Genomic DNA, 17,530 nt, shown 5'->3' on the forward strand with positions numbered 1-17,530 from the left:
TAATATTGCAACCGCATCTTAAGGGATACAGCTACCTCTGGTCTCATCCATCACCTCCCCAAATCCGTGTTTACCATCACGGCCATACAAGTCTTTCAAAAACATAAATCTGACCATGTCAAACTCCTCTGCTTAAATCATTCAATGGTCCCTAATAGAGAAAACCTAGTCATAGCACCATGGCCCTAGAGATAACATGCCAACTTCACTTCCTACACTATCCCTCTAAGTATCCAATGTTCTCACCACTCCTAATAGAAGCATCCTAAACATATCATGTCCTCTCAAACCTTCTTGACCCTTTCCCATTCTGATATACCCTCAACCTTATCATGGAATTAGATCCTTCCTAGAGTTGTGGGACTTTATAGTCAATTGAACATCAAGTGCTCCCCTGAGATAGCTTTCTTCAACTTCCATTGTTTTTTCCCAACATAGCCTCACACAGAAGGCTATTGGAATATCTACAGTCCTAAGAGAGCATGGGGAGTGGACAGAACTCTGGGTTAATTGTCAGTTGACTTTAGGCCCAGCTCTTGTTCTAGTTCAAGTTCTTCCACGAAAGAAAAGAGTAAACATAGACAGCATTGTGTTATCTTTGAGATGGTCCTCGATGACATTGTTGAGCTACTGAATTAAGCAATCTAGTAACTCACATACCTCTGGACTTCCTTTTATAAATGTTTTTGTTGTCTGAGTCAATCTAAGTAAAGATTTTCATTACTTGCAGCTAAAGTATTTGGAACTGTATGTACACTAAGTGTAAACAGGCTCTGAGTAAAGTCCTAAGGGCTTGCCTATGAAAAATTGGCAGAAGCCTTAGTGTTGACTCTGGGACATTCAGATGAGTGTGATGTCTCTAAACTATTGGCTAATCTTTGGTCCAAATAGTATCATAAGTGTTAGGATAATGTGTCACCTACTTAGTTTTAGCGTGTGTGAAAATGATTACTGAATGCCACAGAGTGGATACCTATAGAGGGGGAGATCAAACCATGCCTGCCTATGTGGGCAGGGCAAAACAGTAGTAGGGACAGGCTCTCTAATTTCAACTTTAAATGTTCTGTCCTGGACAAATTTGGGTTGAAAAGAAAGGAGAGTCTGATTGGCCCCTCTACCTTCTTTCAGGAAATTCTTTACTTATCATATCAAAGGATTTCTTTGCTATAGAACTAGTCTAAAAGTGACACAGGCTGCCCTGTGAGTACTGGACTCCCCATCCCTGGTTCAGTCTAAACGTTGAATGCCCCACTTGTGAGGGAGACTATAACAGATATTCCTATTTCAAGAGGAAGTTAGGACCAGTTTCATCAAATCATTTATAGTTCCTTCCAAATCCTGATTCCTCTTGTAGTGTATCATACTAGACTCTTAGAGATAAAAACATATTATTTTTTCCTGTTAAAATTGCCCATAGAAATAGGAAGTCTCAAATTTATCTAGCCCACCTCAGAGCCCTTTCTATTATATACAAGAGCACTAGCCCTAATAATTTTAGAACCGAGGCCCAACCAATGATGTTATAGGTGATGCATCAGAAAAGAGAGAACACCTGCTCTTTACAAAGGCCTTTTTACATTGAAAGTACATAATTCCTTGGTGAATTCACCTCTCAATCTGTTGGAACAGATCTTTTGTAGAACAGGTTGCTTTGCATTGTAGATTCAATGGTGGAGCTTCCATCCAAGGAGGCTCCCAGAGCACTTGACCAAGCCCAACAGTCCCAACTGTTACAAATGATTGGCAGCCGGGCTCAGCAGGCATTATGAAATTGTTCATCGGTTTTCCACAGGTTTGGGAGGAGAAATGCCTTTCATTAAATAAGCTACATTTGTCCAGAGCACCAGGGGAAATGTGCTCCTGCTGGGAATTCCAACAAGAGACTACCTAACCTACAAAAAGGCAAGGAAGTGTGTCTGCTGAGGAAGGGCAAGGGAACCACAGACTCTTTCATCTAAGTGCCTAGCTCCATCCCCACCAGGAAACCACCCTACTCCCAATCGTTGCTGAAGCATTTGTTTGTTTCCTTGGGACCTTTGACAGTTGGGGAAGTCTTACTTAGAGCTGGGGTGAAGAAATACAGCTCCTCAGGGTTATTCATGCTCAGAAGCCCTGTCCCCTGAACATCAGGCTTCGGAAAATAGGTAAGCCAGTAAACCATCGAGACTGTTTGTTGCAAAGTCCTGCAGCTCTGAAGGATGAGTCATCTGCTTTTACCACCACTTGAAATAAATGATAATGGCTTGGCAGCCTCTCATATATTAATAGCCTTGTCATTTTACCTTCCTCCTGCTCCCTTTATTTCGCACTGGAATTAGAAATGGCAAAAATGGTTTCAGAGCTGATTGCCCTTATTTTCCAAGCTACCCAGAAAGCCCAGGACATTCCCTGCACCCTTGCCAGATTGACACTCCATTGTTTTTATCCTATAGTCATTCTTGGCTATATTACCAATTTTAACTGCTTCAGGCCATTTCATACTGGAAATTATCAGATTTGCTTCCTTGTCTGTGTATTGTGTGTTTCCTTGCATAACAATGTAAGCTTCATGAAGGCAGGGACTTGTCTGGCTTGTCACTGTATCCCTAGCACCCAGAACAGCATTTTGAGAAAGGAGAGGGGATGCTGGAAGTGTTACCTCCTCTCTATACAAAGAAGGATACACAAAGGGGGCAAGGGGTGGTAATGGAGGAAGGGTCTCATGAAGGGGAGAACAGAACTCTCCGTAACCAGGGGCTTTTTGATATACTGGCCATTCCCCCCCCCAACCCCTGCTATAAACCTGTGTCACAGCTCTGCCTCTGGTTAATCTCAGACTTAATCACTAAGCTTAAGGGGTTAAAAGGGATAAAACCTGGAGATTGTAAGTGAAATGATTCCTCCTCTATTTAGTGTCTCCATTTCACCCATATAATAGGAAACATCTATTGCTTGCCCTAGGAGAGAAATATTTCTGTTCCTTCTTTTACTTCTCCCGGAGAAGCAGTGGCTTACCTGATTGGGAAGACAGAACAAAGGAAACACAGCAATCCCAGTTCCCTGGTTCTTCTGTACAGCAATTCTGAGGTACACAGGAGGGTCATCTGCCTTTTGCAGCTGCCTGTCCTCGGGAAAAGTAGCTAAGTTTAATTTGAGGCAGGGGTGAGGGATGGGGTGGCATTTCTGGAAGCAAATTTGGAGCCTCTGTCTCCTTTATTAGTGAATGTGGGGAAGTATCTGTCCTGTATCTGTCTGACCCCTGTATCTTATTTTTAAATTACTCTGAATTTGGAGGGAGGGGATAGGGGTGTGGGTAATCATCTCTCTGAAACTCCAACAAGGCCCACCATACTCCACACCCCAGTCCTCCACCGTGCTCTCTAGTGCACCCATCCCTGCACTGTTCTGTGCTTCTGCAGCTTCCATTGAACCCCTGACCACTCTGGTAACCCCTCTACATCTTCAATACTTCCCACCTCTTGGTGAACACTACCTCCACCTCTTTATCCAAATCCAACTCTAACTCCTCCACCTGGAAGACATGGCTTCCCCTACAGGCCTCTCATTTACGCACTCAGTCATTAACCTGGTCAATACACAGTGACTGGGCACCAGCTCTGGAGACCAATCGAAGCCATTTATTCTCCTGTACTCCGTGTCCCTCAGGGTCTGATGTAAGGTTGTCACATTCTCCAATGTTGCTTCCAAACCATTACATCTCATCCCCTCTTGCTTACTCAGTGACATCACAGCAATCCTCATCCTTACTCCCCTAAAGCATAAAGTTTTATTCTTACTCCCTTCAGCATATACACATGCTGTCACTACTCCCACATAACCTACTCTGGATCCTCCTTCCTTGTCTAATAACTGCCCCATTTTCTACAAACAAAACCCCCCAAGATGTTGTCTATGCTCCTTATCTCCAGTTCCTTGTCTTTTTTGAACCCATTTCAATCATTCTTGTTTCTCTTTCCCACTCCTTCCCAAAACACACACACACCATAGAAACTTCTTCTATCAAGGTCACTAATGACTTACATGCTGCTTACTGCAATGCTCAATTCTTAGTCTTATCCCATTTGACCTGCCAGCAGCAGTTGAAATTTGAAGTCCTCCCTCCTTCACTCTCTTGATTGTCCTCCCACCTCACTGGTCACATTTCTCAGTCTTTTTTGCTGGCTCTTTCTCTTCTCCCCAGTCTCTTAATGTCAGAGTACCTTGGAGCGCAGTCCTTGGTTCACTTCTTTTCTCTATCTACACTTATTCCCATGGTCATCTCATCCAGTCCCATGGCTTTAAATGCCATCGCTATGCTGATGATTCCCAATTTTATTTCTCTAGGCCACACTTTTTTTCTCCCACAAACTTCAGGCTCATAAATGCATTCATACTAGGAAATCAAATAGACATCTCTATTCCACATGTCCAAACCTAAACTTCTGATTTACCTACCAAAAATGAAACAAAATGAACTAAAACAAAACTCCAACAAAACAAAAGAAACAGGGCTTCCCTGGTGGCGCAGTGGTTGAGAGTCCGCCTGCCGATGCAGGGGACACGGGTTCGTGCCCCGGTCTGGGAAGATCCCACATGCCGCAGAGCGGCTAGGCCCGTGAGCCATGGCTGCTGAGCCTGCGCATCCGGAGCCTGTGCTCTGCAAGGGGAGAGGCCACAACAGTGAGAGGCCCGCCTACCGCAAAAAAAAAAAAAAAAAAAAAAAAGAAACAAACAACAACAATAAACAAACAGACCCTGTTCTATCCGTAGCCTTCCCTATTTCAGCTGATGACAATTCCATCCTTCTCGAGTCATCCTTGACTTTTCTCTTCCTTTCACACCACATATATAATCTGTCAGGAAATCCTGTTGGCTCTACCTTTAAGATACATCCAGAGTCTGAACACTTCTCACTATCTATCCACTACCATCACCCTGTTCAAAGCCACCATTATCTCTTTTGGGGATTACTGCAATGGCCTCCTGTTTTTATTCTTGTCATCATCGCTTTATTCTAAACACAGTGGTCCTTAAAAAAAAAAAGTAAGTCATATCATGTCACTCTTCTTCTCATAACCCTCCCAATGGCTCCCGTTTTCATGCAGAATAAGTTAACATTCTTTCAGTGACTATAGGATGCCCCATGATTTGCCAGCCCCATCTCGTTATCTCTCTGACCTCACCTCCTACTATTTCCTCTTTATTCACTCTAATCCAGCCACACTGGCTTTCCTGTTGTTTCTGGAACACTCCAAGTATGCTCTGACCTCAAGTAATTTTCACTGTTTGTTCCTTTGTACTAGAATACTTTTCCTTCAGATATTTGCATAGCTACCTTCTCAGTGATGCTCTCCCTGACCATCCTATGTAAAATTGTAACCCACTTTCCCTAGCACTCCCAATCCTACTTACCTCAATCTGCTTGTTATTTTTCTCCAAGCCATTGGGCCATGCTATAAATTTGCCTATTATATATATAATGCTTGGTCTCCTCCCTCTGGAATGTATGGCCCGCAACGGCAGGAATTTTCATTTGTTTTTCTCTTTTCTTAGCATGCAGGTAACAAATGTTAGTTGAAAGAATGAATGAATGAGCCTGTCTCTTTCCTCTCTTCTCCTTTCCTCCCTTCCTCCTCTAAGGAAGAGGTATCCATCCTCCACTGGCAGACCAATCTGGCAACTGGGATGTGACCATACCCAACTACCTCCTTAAGAACTTCGTCCTCTCCCTCTTCTATAGTTTCACCCCCTTCCCCTCAATTGGCTTCTTTCTCTCAGCCTATAAACATGCTTATATCTCATTCGTCTTTAAAACACAAAAATCAAAATGATTCAAATATTTACTTCCCTCTAAGTGTTGCACTGTCCTCCTTCATGGTACAGTTCTTGAGAAGCTGTCTATGTTTTCTGACCTCACATCCTCACCTCATACATTCACTGCTCACAGAAGACACTTTCCAGACCTCATCATTCTCAACTGCTGCCCAATACCATTTGCCATCATTGTTAGTTCCTTCCTTGAATCTCTTTCTCTTCCTCTCCAAGGCCTTGGTCCAGGCCCTAGGAACTCAGAGGAGAAGCAGACATGATCCCTGCACTAAGTCTCCCTCCCCACATTTGGTCTGGGAGACAGCAACAACAGCTCTCCCTGCTTTCCAGCCAGACTTATTTGAGTCGTCCACTGCTCAACTGGAATAGCTCATGCCAGGCTCCCTGTTGATAAACCCAATGGACACCATGCAATCCTTGTCTTATTGGAATGTTGCTGAACCTGCCATCCTAGTAGAAATGCCCCTCTTTACTGTTGGCTGCTGTGACAGCCCTCTCAGGACTCAGGCTTAAGCCCTCTGCTTTCTCCTTGGATGACTGCATCCAGGCCCATGGCTTTGAATAGCATCCATGTGCTGGTGACTCTCAGTCTCCACCCTCAGCCATGCCTCTCCTCTCCCATGTAGACTGGACCTGAGTATCACAAGCCTGGGGTGCTCATTGAGTGGTCCAATTCCCTGAGGTCTAGAGTCCTGTTTTGTCCACTCCATTTCTATCTTCTTGGGACAGGGGCCTTGCTCTGCAGTGTATATCTGGGTCTGGGCTCTTGATCCTTAGTCAGATACTTCCTAGGTGATGTTCAAGACCTCAGGGACACCAGTTGTGCCTACACTGCTATTTATCCATTATTAACTAATAATAGGAATGGTAAGAATGGCTCATAAGTTTTGTTGCATGTGCTGGAACCTGTGCTAAATGCTTTCCATGGTCTATGCCATTGAATCATCACTAATTCCATGTAAACTGGAAAGCATTATAACTACCACTTTACACATGAGAAATATGGGACTCAGGGAGCTTTGAGTAACTTGCTCATGGGCATTTAGCTAGTATGTAGTGGAGGGTCTGAATTTCAAACCCAGCCCTGCCTGTAGTGGAGTACAGAGGCCTAATCACTGCCCTGTGCTGCCTCTGTCTCCACTGTTCATCTATCGACTCTGAAGTCTGGCTGTCCCCTGCTTGCCCACTTCAACCACTTCAGCTCCCAGCTCAGCCCTGTAGGGAATTCTGAGACAGTAAGGAAGAGGGCAGGGCACAACCATTAAAAGAATGAGAGTCGGGGAGTTGAGGAAGATGGCGGAAGAGTAAGACGTGGAGATCACCTTCCTCCCACAGATACATCAGAAATACATCTGTACGTGGAACAACTCCTACAGAACACCTACTGAACGCTGGCAGAAGACCTCAGACCTCCCAAAAGGCAAGAAACTCCCCCACGTAGCTGGGTAGGGCAAAAGAAAAAAGAAAAAGCAGAGACAAAAGAATAGGAACGGAACCTGCACCAGTGGGAGGGAGCCGTGAAGGAGGAAAGGTTTCCACACACTAGAAGCCCCTTCACTGGCGGAGACTGCAGGTGGTGGAGGGGGGCAGTTTTGGAGCCACGGAGGAGAGCGCAGCCACAGGGGTGAGGAGGGCAAAGCGGAGAGATCTCCGCACAGAGGATCGGTGCCGACCGGCACTCACCAGCCCAAGAGGCTTGTCTGCTCATCCGCCGGGGTGGGCGGGGGCAGGGGGCTGAGGCTCGGGCTTTGGTCAGAGCGCAGGGAGAGGACTGGGGTTGGCGGCGTGAACACAGCCTGAAGGGGGCTAGTGCACCACGGCTAGCCGGGAGGGAGTCCGGGAAAAAGTCTGGACCTGCTGAAGAGAACCTACCTAAGAGGCAGAAGACCACTATTTCAAGGTGCACAAGGAGAGGGGATTCAGAGCCCCGCCTAAACGAGCTCCAGAGACCGGCGCAAGCCACGGCTACCTGTGCGGACCCCACAGACGGGCAGGAAACGCTAAGGCTGCTGCTGCCGCCACCAAGAAGCCTGTGTGCAAGCACAGGTCAATATCCACACCTCCCTTTCGGGAAGCCTGTGCAGCCTGCCACTGCCAGGGTCCCGGGATCCAGGGACAACTTCCCCGGGAGAATGCATGGCGCACCTCAGGCTGGTGCAACGTCACGCTGGCCTCTGCTGCCGCAGGCTCGCCCCGCATCCGTACCCCTCCCTCCCCGCTGCCTGAGTGAGCCAGAGTCCCCGAAGCGGCTGCTCCTTTAACCCCGTCCTGTCTGAGCGAAGAACAGATGCCCTCTGGCGACCTACACGCAGAGGCAGGGCCAAATCCAAAGCTGAGACCCGGGAGCTGTGAGAACAAAGAAGAGAAAGGGAAATCTCTCCCAGCAGCCTCAGGAGCAGCAGATTAAATCTCCAAAATCAACTTGATGTACCCTGCATCTGTGGAATACCTGAATAGGCAACGATTCATCCCAAATTGAGGAGGTGGACTTTGGGAGCAGGATATATTATTTTTTCCCCTTTTCCTCTTTTTGTGACTGTGTATGTGTATGCTTCTGTGTGAGATTTTGTCTGTATAGCTTTGCTTTCACCATTTGTCCTAGGGTTCTTTCCGTGTTTTTTTGTTTGTTTGTTTGTTTGTTTGTTTACTTTTTAAAACAATTTTTTACTTAATAATTATTTTTTTATTTTAATAACTTTATTTTATCCTCTTTCTTTCTATTTTTTTCTCCCTTTTATTTTAAGCTGTGTGGATGAAAGGATCTTGGTGCTCCAGCCAGGAGTCAATGCTGTGCCTCTGAAGTGGGAGAGCCAACTTCAGCACACGGGTCCACAAGAGACCTCCCAGCTTCACGTAATATCAAATGGCGAAAATCTCCCAGAGATCTCCATCTCAACACCAGAACCCAGCTTCACTCAACGACCAGCAAGCTACAGTGCTGGACACCCTATGCCAAACAACTAGCAAGACGGGAACACAACCCCACCCATTAGCAGAGAGGCTGCCTACAATCATAATAAGGCCACAGACACCCCAAAACGCACAACCAGACGTGGACCTGCCCACCAGAAAGACAAAATCCAGCCTCATCCACCAGAACACAGGCACTAGTCCCCTCCACGAGGAAGCCTATACAACCCACTGAACCAACCTTAGCCACTGGGGACAGACACCAAAAATAAGAGGAAACACGAAACTGCAGCCTGTAAAACGAGACCCCAAACACAGTAAGATAAGCAAAATGAGAAGACAGAAAAACAAACAGCAGCTGAGGGAGCAAGATAAAAACCCACCAGACCTAACAAATAAAGAGGATATAGGCACTCTACCAGAAAAAGAATTCAGAGTAATGATAGCAAAGATGATCCAAAATCTTGGAAATAGAAGAGACAAAATGCAAGAAACAGTTAACAAGGAACTAGAAGAACTAAAGAGGACAAAAAAGCAATGATGAACAACAAGATAAATGAAATTAAAAATACTCTAGAAGGGATCAATAGCAGAATAACTGAGGCAGAAGAACAAATAAGTGACCTGGAAGATAAAATAGTGGAAATAACTACTGCAGAGCAGAAGAAAGAAAAAAGAATGAAAAGAATTGAGGACAGTCTCAGAGACCTCTGGGACAACATTAAATGCACCAACATTCGAATTATAGGGGTTCCAGAAGAGGAAGAGAAAATGAAAGGGACTGAGAAAATATTTGAAGAGATTATAGTTGAAAACTTCCCTAATATGGGAAAGGAAATAGTTAATCAGGTCCAGGAAGCACAGAGAGTCCCATACAGGATAAATCCAAGGAGAAACACACCAAGACACATATTAATCAAACTATCAAAAATTAAATACAAAGAAAACATATTAAAAGCAGCAATGGAAAGACAACAAATAACACACAAGGGAATCCCCATAAAGTTAACAGCTGATCTTTCAGCAGAAACTCTGCAAGCCAGAAGGGAGTGGCAGGAGACATTATAAGTGATGAAGGAGAAAAACCTACATCCAAAATTATTCTATACAGCAAGGATCTTATTCAGATTTGATGGAGAAATTAAAACCTTCACAGACAAGCAAAAGCTGAAAGAGCTCAGCACCACCAAACCAGCTTTACAACGAATGCTAAAGGAACTTCTCTAGGCAAGAAACACAACAGAAGGAAAAGACCTACAATAACAAACCCAAAGCAATTAAGAAAATGGGAATAGGAACATACATATCAATAATTACCTTAAATGTAAATGGATTAAATGCTCCCACCAAAAGACACAGACTGGCTGAATGAATACAAAAACAAGACCAATATATATGCTGTCTACAACAGACCCACTTCAGACGTAGGGACACATACGGACTGAAAGTGAGGGGATGGAAAAAGATATTCCATGCAAATGGAAATCAAAAGAAAGCTGGAGCAGCAGTTCTCATGTCAGACAAAATAGACTTTAAAATAAAGACTATTACAAGAGACAAAGAAGGACACTACGTAACGGTCAAGGGATCGAACCAGGAAGAAGATATAAAAATTGTAAATATTTATGCACCCAACAAAGAAGCACCTCAATACATAAGGCAAATACTAACAGCCATGAAAGGGGAAATCAACAGCAACACAATCATAGAAGGGGACTTTAACATCCCACTTTCACCAATGGACAGATCATCCAAAGTGAAAATAAATACTGAAACACAAGCTTTAAATGATACATTAAACAAGATGGACTTAATTGATATTTATAGGACATTCCATCCAAAACCAACATAATACACATTTTTCTCAAGTGCTCATGGAACATTCTCCAGGATATATTATATCTTGGGTCACAAACCAAGCCTTGGTAAATTTAACAAAATTGAAATCATATCAAGTATCTTTTCCAGCCACAACTCTATGAGACGACATCAATTACATCAAAAGACCTGTAAAAAATACAAACACATGGAGGCCAAACTATACACTACTTAATAACCAACTGATCACTGAAGAAATCGAAGAGGAAATAAAAAATACCAAGAAGCAAATGAAAATGGAGACACGATGACCCAAAACCTGTGGGATGCAGCAAAAGCAGGTTTAGAGGGAAGTTTATAGAAATACAATCCTACCTTAAGAAACAGGAAACATCTCAAACAACCTAACCGTACACCTAAAGCAATTAGAGAAAGAAGAACAAAAAACCCCCAAAGTCAGGAGAAGGAAAGAAATCATACAGATCAGATCAGAAATAAATGAAAAAGAAATGAAGGAAAGGATAGCAAAGATCAAGAAAACTAAAAGCTGGTTCTTTGAGAAGATAAACAAAATTGATAACCCATTAGCCAGCCTCATCAGGAAAAAAAGGGAGAACACTCAAATCAATAGAATTAGAAATGAAAGAGGAAAAGTAACAACTGACACTGCAGAAATACAAAGGATCATGAGAGATTACAACAAGCAACTATAGGCCAATAAAATGGACAACCTGGACGAAATGGACAAATTCCTAGAAATGCACAACCTGCTGAGACTAAACCAGGAAGAAACAGAAAATATGAACAGACAAATCACAAGCACTGAAATTGAAACTGTGATTAAAAATCTTCCAACAAACAAAAGCCCAAGACCAGATGGCTTCACAGGCGAATTCTATCAAACATTTAGAGAAGAGCTAACACCTATCCTTCTCAAACTCTTCCAAAATATAGCAGAGGGAGGAACACTCCCAAACTCATCCTACGAGGCCACCATCACCCTGATACCAAAACCAGACACAGATGACACAAAGAAAGAAAACTACAGGCCAATATCACTGATGAACATAGATGCAAATATCCTCAACAAAATACTAGCAAACAGAATCGAATAGCACATTAAAAGGATCATACACCATGATCAAGTGGGCTTTATTCCAGGAATGCAAGGATTCTTTAATATTTGCAAATCAATCAACGTGATACACCATATTAACAAATTGAAGGAGAAAAACCATACGATCATCTCAATCAATGTAGAGAAAGCTTTCGACAAAATTCAACACCCATTTATGATAAAAACTCACCAGAAAGTGGGCATAGAAGGAACTTTCCTCAACATAATAAAGGCCATATATGACAAGCCCACAGCCAACATCGTCCTCGATGGTGAAAAACTGAAACCTTTCCACTAAGATCAGGAACAAGAGAAGGTTGCCCACTCTCACCACTATTATTCAACATAGTTTTGGAAGTTTTAGCCCCAGCAATCAGAGAAGAAAAAGAAATAAACGGAGTCCAAATCAGAAAAGAAGAAGTAAAGCTGTCACTGTTTGTATATGACATGATACTCTACATAGAGAATCCTAAAGGTGCTACCAGAAAACTACTAGAGCTAATCAAGGAATTTGGTAAAGTAGCAGGATACAAAATTAATGCACAGAAAACTCTGGCATTCCTCTACACTAATGATGAAAAATCTGAAAGTGAAATTAAGAAAACACTCCCATTTACCATTGCAACAAAAAGAATAAAATATCTAGGAATAAACCTACCGAAGGAGACAAAAGAACTGTATGCAGAAAATTATAAGACACTGATGAAAGAAATTAAAGATGATACAAATAGATGGAGAGATATACCATGTTCTTAGATTGGAAGAATCAATGTTGTGAAAATGACTCTACTACCCAGTGCAATCTACAGATTCAATGCAATCCCTATCAAACTACCACTGGCCTTTTTCACAGAACTAGAACAAAAAATTTCGTAATTTGTATGGAAACACAAAAGACCCCAAATAGACTAAGCAATCTTGAGAATGAAATACAGAGCTGGAGGAATCAGGCTCCCTGACTTCAGACTATACTACAAAGCTACAGCAATCAAGACAGTATGGTACTGGCACAAAAACAGAAATATAGATAAATGGAACAGGATAGAAAGCCCAGAGATAAAGCCACGCACATATGGTCATCTTATCTTTGATAAAGGAGGCAAGAATATGCAGTGGAGAAAAGACAGCCTCTTCAATTAGTGGTGCAGGGAAAACTGGGCAGGTACATGTAAAAGTATGGAATGAGAATACTCCCTAACACCATACACAAAAATAAACTCAAAATGGATTGAAGACCTAAATGTAAGGCCAGACACTATCGAACTCCTAGAGGAAAACATAGGCAGAACACTCTATGATATAAATCACAGCAAGATCCTTATTGACCCACCTCCTAGAAAAATGGAAATAAAAACAAAAATAAACAAATGGGACCTAATGAAACTTAAAACCTTTTGCACAGCAAAGGAAACCATAAATAAGACCAAAAGACAACCCTCAGAATGGGAGAAAATATTTGAAAATGAAGCAACTGACAAAGGATTAATCTCCAAGATTTACAAGCAGCTCATGCAGTTCAGTAACAAAAAACAAAGAACCCAATCCAAAAATGGGCAGAAGACCTAAATAGACATTTCTCCAAAGAAGATATACAGATTGCCAACAGACACATGAAAGAATGCTCAACATCATTAATCATTAGAGAAATGCAAATCAAAACTACATTGAGGTATCACCTTACACCGGTCTGAATGGCCATCATCAGAAAATCTGCAAACAATAAATGCTGGAGAGGGTGTGAAGAAAAGGGAAGCCTCTTTCACTGTTGGTGGGAATGTGAATTGATACAGCCACTATGGAGAACAGTATGGAGGTTCCTTAAAAAACTACAAATAGAACTACCATATGACCCAGCAATCCCACTGCTGGGCATATACCCTGAGAAAACCATAATTCAAAAAGAGTCATGTACCAAAATGTTCATTGCAGCTCTATTTACAATAGCCAGGACATGGAAGAAACCTAAGTGTCCATCATCGGATGAATGGATAAAGAAGATGTGGCACATATATACAGTGGAATATTACTGAGCCATAAAAAGAAACAAAACTGAGATATTTGTAGTGAGGTGGATGGACCTAGAGTCTGTCATACAGAGTGAAGTAAGTCAGAAAGAGAAAAACAAATACCGTATGCTAACACATATATATAGAATCTAAGGAAAAGAAAAAAAGGTCATGAAGAACCTAGGGGCAAGATGGGAATAAAGACACAGACCTACTAGAGAATGGACTTGAGGATATGGGGAGGGGGAAGTGTAAGCTGTGATAAAGTGAGAGAGTGACATGGACACATATACACCACCAAACGTAAAATAGATGGCTAGTGGGAAGCAGCCGCATAGCCCGGGGAGATCAGCTCGGTGCTTTGTTACCACCTAGAGGGGTGGGATAGGGAGGGTGGGAGGGAGGGAGACACAAGAGGGAAGAGATATGGGAACATGTGTATATGTATAACTGATTCACTTTGTTATAAAGAAGAAACTAACACACCATTGTAAAGCAATTATACTCCAATAAAGATGTTTTTAAAAAATGAATGAGACAAACATTAAGAAGAAGGGGATATGACAAAAACCGTTTAGAACCTCCTGGGCCCAAGATGGCAGAAGATTCCACTGCTGGTGGACCTTGAGGCTCATTATATGCTCTTTGGAATACATTAGTATGCTAAATGACACACCCACAGTCACCATGACAGTTCTGAGGCTGACCAAATAGTCCAAAAAGTGAATGGTGCCCCAACTCCTGGAAATCCTCACCCCTTCTCCAAGATAGAATAATCCTCCCACTTGTTACCCTATGATATTACCCAGCCCATAAAAGCTAACCACCCCCATACCTCAGGGCTCTCTCACTTTCCAAAGAGATGACGCCATGACCTGGGGCCGCCTGTTGCCTTCTGAGACAGCCCACACTCTGTCTATGGAGGTGTGTATCTCTCTAAATAAACCTTCTTTCACTTTACTATGGCTCACTCTTGAATTCTTTCCTGCTCGAAGCCAAGGACTCTCACTTGGCAGCCCATCCCAGGGACTCTCTCAAGACCTGGGATATGACCCTCCTCTCCTCATGCCCCATTTTTTCCTGTAACAGTTCTTTCTCCAGCTTGCCTCCCCCAATGTCCCAGGTATCTTAATCTTGCTGCAAGCCCAGATACTTAACAAGCTAAGAGTCTTGCACAGCTTCTCGGGGCCTGTATTTCTCACTTGGCCTAATAGGAAAAGCACATTGTGCATGTGGTACAATTTGGGCCAACCTAGCACAGGAATACAAAGACTTTATGACCAGAAGCTCTGGTTTTACCACTAAACCACGTTTATAGCAGGGCATATGTGATTGGATGTTGGTTGTTAAATGTGATTATTCACAACTGACAAAGGGGTTGCTCACAGCTATTCTGATCAATGGGTAGTTTGGTTTAGTGATGAAAATACAGCTACTATATTAGCTTTTTTGTTTATATCCAGCTTGAATATCAAATTGAAGAGAGACATATTTGGCGTACAAACAACCCAGGATGAAGTGGGTGCGCGCACATGGGTGTGCACAGGCACGCACACACACACACATATCTAGACAGTAAATGTTAATGTTCTTGGAATATTAGAAAGTGAAATGCAAAATGCCAGTCTGTTCTCACTACCATGACTAAAAGCTCTTCCCCCTCCTGCCTTCTCTATTTCTGTTCACCACCCTGGTCACCTGGGGATGACCGTATGTCTTCTCCAGCAACACTCCTTCCTTCGCTTCCTCCCCTACTCCATCTAATGAGCCATCAATTGTGTCAATTAAACCTCCCGCACGGTGCTCCCTCCCTTCTAACCATCCATGTGGCTCTGATCTCATTCAGACCCTTATAACTCCTTTTTCTAAGAGAAAAGAGGTTTCAGTCTATTCTTCCTGAAAACACTCTTGCCTGCCTGCACCAGAGGGATCTTCTTTTTTTTTTTTTTAACATCCTTATTGGCGTATAATTGCTTTACAATGGTGTGTTAGTTTCTGCTTTATAACAAAGTGAATCAGCTCTACATACACATATGTTCCCATATCTCTTCCCTCTTGCGTCTCCCTCCCTCCCACCCTCCCTATCCCACCCCTCAGGTGGTCACAAAGCACCCAGCTGATCTCCCTGTGCTATGCGGCTGCTTCCCACTATCTATCTACCTTACGTTTGGTAGTGTATATATGTCCATGCCTCTCTCTCACTTTGTCACAGCTTACCCTTCCCCCTCCCCATATCCTCAAGTCCATTCTCTAGTAGGTCTGTGTCTTTATTCCCATCTTGCCCCTAGGTTCTTCATGACCTTTTTTTTTTTTAGATTCCATATATATGTGTTAGTATACGGTATTTGTTTTTCTCTTTCTGACTTACTTCACTCTGTATGACAGACTCTAGGTCCATCCACCTCACTACAAATAACTCAATTTCGTTACTTTTTATGGCTGGGTAATATTCCATTGTTTATACGTGCCACACCTTCTTTATCCATTCATCCGATGATGGACACTTAGGTTGCTTCCATGTCCTGGCTATTGTAAATAGAGCTGCAATGAACATTTTGGTACATGACTGTTTTTGAATTATGGTTTTCTCAGGGTATATGCCCAGTAGTGGGATTGCTGGGATCTTCCTGAAGAACAGTTCTGACATGCAGTGTCCCTGTTCAAAACTCTTCTGTACCTTCCCCTTTGCCTACAAGGTCAAGTGCAAGTTCCTGGCTTGGAATTCAAGGCCCAGTATTAGCCTATTCAACCTCCCACTCCAGCTTTCTCTCCCACAAACTCCTCCTTATTCTCTATTAGGCACCACGCATTTCTGATTTCAACACCTTGACTGGATCTCTGCTTGGAGTGCCTATCTCTGAACCCCTGCCTGTAAGACCCATGCATGGCTGCAAAGTTCAAGTCCATATGAAGGGCAGGATCCTCCTACCTACACGCAGCTTCCAGGACTGCCCAGGCAGATGGAGGCCCATCTTCCTGGAAACTCCAGGGCAATCATGACTTCCTAACTTGCACTAGTAATTTCTGAGAGAAATCCCCTCTCCTGTCTTGAAACACATGTGAGAGCCAAGAACTGCGTTCGAAGCCTTGCTGTATATTCATCCATCACCAAGTCCAGGGCCTGGCATAGACAAGCACTTGAGAAATACTCAGAGAACCACAACACAGTTAAAAGGCCTTGCCTTTTGGAAGGCTCCAGAGTCTCCAAAGGTCCTTGCCGTCATCCAGTGGATGAGGTTTATAAGGAAGATGGCGAAGTGTGATTAATCTCAACCCTTAAGGGAAAGCTGCCCTGCGTGGGTCATCTGATGAGGAAGCTGTAACCGTCTGCCTCTTTTGGTGCCTGGATTCAGTCACTCATTCAGCAAATATAATTTGCCAGTCACTGGGCACTGCACTCAACCCAGGGGAATACAGGTAAATCAGACAAACCTCCATCTCCTGGAGCTCCAGTGTCAGTAGAGAAAAAGACATGCATCTAAGACAGTTCAAGTCCAAGGCTGGCTACAGTAAGTGCAGAATCGCCTCTCTCTGCAGAAGTCTGGTGCTGGGCAAAAAGGCAGATTTCTCTTTCTAGTAGGCTCAGGAATGCTCTGCATTTGCCTGTTCCCTGCTCTGTAGCATGTTTACCTAGGGCAAGAGTGGCTCCTAACTCGCAGGGCCCAGGGAAAAATAAAAATTCAGGGCCACTTGTTCAAAAATTATGAAGAATTTCAAGAGAGTAACAGCAAAGCATTAAACAAAGCATGGGGCGCCTCTGTGTGCAGGGCCATGTCGAGCTGAACAGGCCACATGCCCATGAGGCTGGCCCTGCCACACAGCTGGGAAGCATATACACAGGAGGCCTGAATGTGTCCTGCAGTCTTTTCTT

The sequence above is a fragment of the Mesoplodon bidens genome (genome assembly GCF_964165515.1).
Source record: "Mesoplodon bidens genome assembly, chromosome: X".
Taxonomy (NCBI): Eukaryota; Metazoa; Chordata; class Mammalia; order Artiodactyla; family Ziphiidae; genus Mesoplodon; species Mesoplodon bidens.